This window comes from Micromys minutus (genome assembly GCF_963924665.1).
Source record: "Micromys minutus genome assembly, chromosome: X".
Classification (NCBI taxonomy): domain Eukaryota; kingdom Metazoa; phylum Chordata; class Mammalia; order Rodentia; family Muridae; genus Micromys; species Micromys minutus.
Genome location: NC_137970.1, coordinates 105,573,906 through 105,577,094, shown reverse-complemented (window position 1 = coordinate 105,577,094; position 3,189 = coordinate 105,573,906).

Below are 3,189 nucleotides of genomic sequence, written 5' to 3'. Positions count from 1 at the left end.
ACCATCCTAAAAAGAAGAAATTGGGACCATAGTGGGAAAATACTGAACTAAGGCAGAAAACTCCTTAGAAGGCTCTACCCTTCTAACTTTGCTGACTGCAACATAACTTTTATTTCTCGGGCTGATTCAACTTCTTATATGGAGCTTTCCTTGGTATCCTGTGGCTTCTGGCATCTACAACATCTTGGGGTCTTCAACATATTCCATGCTTTACTTTTATAACTTTATGCAGTGATCCTTAAAGACCTCCATGCAAAGACTTCCCTACCATATTCCTGACCTCAGAAGTTCTCCTAAACTGTGAAGGATGACTCCATAATCCCTTTACTCATGTATCCTTCATAACTCAAAGGTCAGAAAAGTGTGACCAACACTACCAAGGTGAACCCTGAGTCCCTTGAATCACAGCTTTGGTATGTTGTTGCTTTTCAGAAACAGAAAAATTCTTAGGCCTTTTCTTTTCATAAATCTTGAGATCATCTGGGTGGGACTTTGCCTGCAGGTCACTCCTCACTTTATCCCAGTACAGATCAGGCCTCACCTTGATCCCTTATCTCTTTGAGCACAGGCATTGGTATCAACATCAAATTTCCCAGTACTCCCTTTTTCTTCAAGCTGTGTATTTTAGATTCCCTTTCTCTGACTTGCTCTCTTTTTCATTTTAGACCAGCATATGAATGATTACTAATAATCACGTGACAGAGTAAATATTGAGCTGTCTTGACGATGGAAGGAAATGGTTGCTGTGAGGGGCTTTCTGAACCTTTACTACTTCCAAATTTTGCACAACCATGAGACTTCAGTAAATTTAATTTGCCTAATATCTTTACATTTTCAAGAAGCTTGACTAAAGAGTAAACACTATTAAATAATTTTTTACCAAGAAAAGAATAAAGAAACTATCAAAAAGTTCTTTGTACATCTTCATAATAAGGCCAGCAAGCTCATGAGGATAAAGGAATTTGCTGATAAGCCTGACAACATGAGTTTAATCTCTAGGACCCACAGAGTGAAAAGAGTAGATTGGCTTCCTCCAATTGTCATCTTCGCTTCAGATGTGGGCCATAGCACACACATATAAAAACAAACAAATACATACATGACTTCACATGCTATAATCAGAAAGCATAAATGTGGAGGTGTAAAATGACAAGTGTATAAGGTAACTTTAATATGGAGCAACCAAACTGAAGAGACAAGGAAATTATTTTTGCTAGTTAAAGTATTTATTTTATTTGTGTGTGTGTGTGTGTGTGTGTGTGTGTGTGTGTGTATTTTAGCACTCGCTAAAATAGAACATTGAATCACTTCGAGCTGAAATTCAAGGTGTTTGCAAGCCACCAGACTTGGATGGTGGAAACTGAACTGTTCTTTCCAAGAGCAGCAAATGCTCTTGACCACTTATAGGAGCTTAAGAAGCTGCTTGAGAGAAATGCTGAGAATTCAACTTAGGTCTTCTGGAAGAGCAACAAGAGCTCTCAACCACTCTCTAACCATCTCTCTAGCCCTGTTTTGCTAATTTTCAAACCAATTTTGTAACTATTATATTTCCCATACTTTGTAACTTTGGATGATCAAAGAGGTGTAATATCTCAGAAGGGATATGTTAAAATGAGATGATTTAATATTTTATCAATTGTTTTGATATTTCCTTCCATATAGTAAGTGCCATGTATTTTTTAAAATAATTCCAGCTGTCACATGTATCATATTATGATTGCTAGAATCTCCATAAGCTTTGGGAAAAGAACAATTTTTTTTTATTTTTGTCTAATGGAGCTGAAGCAGATAATGTAGAGGGAATCAAACCTTGGTAGACAGAAAACCAACACAATCGAGGCATTTAATAAATAAGGGGGACTGAAGTGATGGCTCAGAGATTAAGGGGTGTTTGCTGCTGTTGCAGGGGACTTGAGTTGGAGTTCTAATCCCGTACCCTGGTTGAGCAGCTCACAAAGGCCTTCTACTGCCGCTCCGGGCGATTCAACGACCTCTCTGACCTCCATAGGAATGCACGCAGGCGCACATAGTCACACATAGACTTTCATATGAAAAATTTTTTAAATGACTGTGGATCACAAAGGTCAGAGTACAAATCTGGAGTGAAATAACGTGAAAACCGCTTTTACTTGAATATCAGTCCAAACTACTAAAAACTGAAGCTTCAGTCTCCAAACTATTGGCTCTTTTCGAAATAGGGCGCCAGGGTTCCCGGACCAATGCCACGCAGGAAGATTTTGAGCCCCCCTGGAAACGCCCCGCCCCTTTGAAGGCGAGTTGCGGAGAAAGGCTATTACGCTTGCGTCTTGGCCGCTGGCCCATTGGAGCAGCTGTAAAGCGCATGCGCAGTGCCCAATGGGCGACAAGTTGCGGAAGAGCTGGCCCCTCGGAGGCTCCCATTTCTGAAGCGTGGGAGGCAAAATAGGCGGCAGGTTATAGAAATCAATTTGAGCTCCAGAGGGTCCCCCGGGTCATTAGAGCCAATAAGAGAGAGAAGCAGCGCCGCGGTGGCGCAGAGGGCCGATCCCTCTTCTGAGTCCTGTGGGCGGGCAGGGACCAGGGAGTGAAAAGCGCCATCCTTGAGCTGAGGGGCCCCGGGGACTGGGGCCCAGAGCATGGCGGACTGGACAGAGACCCTGAGCATGTGGAGGTGGAGCAGCCGAGGCCGCCTGGCCAGCTGTCAAGTCCTCACTGCTAGCGCTGCAAAAGCAGCCACTATAAATGTAGCCGAGCAGCGCTTGTGGTCCTAGGCGGGAAAAATGACAACATGAGTTCTACCGCTGCCTAGTTTTTTCCCCCTTCTGTGCTGGCCTCTTTCACACTCTCCTTCCCCCTCCTTTCCCATCCCTGTGCCCCTTTGCCCTGGCCCTTGTCCCCCTTTCCCACTTCTATCCTCTTCCATTAGTGCTATGCCCTGCATTCCCATCTATCCTTTATTAACCCCCATGCCTCTTTTATCTTCTCCCACCTTTGTCTTTCCCCCACCCTCTTTTTCATCGTGTCACCCTCCCAACATCAGCTCTACATCCTCCTCCGCCCGCCCCCCACATCCTTCCTCATCTGCATCCTCCTCTCCTACTTTTCTCCGCCCTCCCGCCCAAGCCTCCGCCCATTAGCCCCCGCCCCCAGCTGCCAGTCCCCAGCAGCTCAGTCCTGCAGTGAGTCCATAGCAAAGCACCAGGAGCTGAG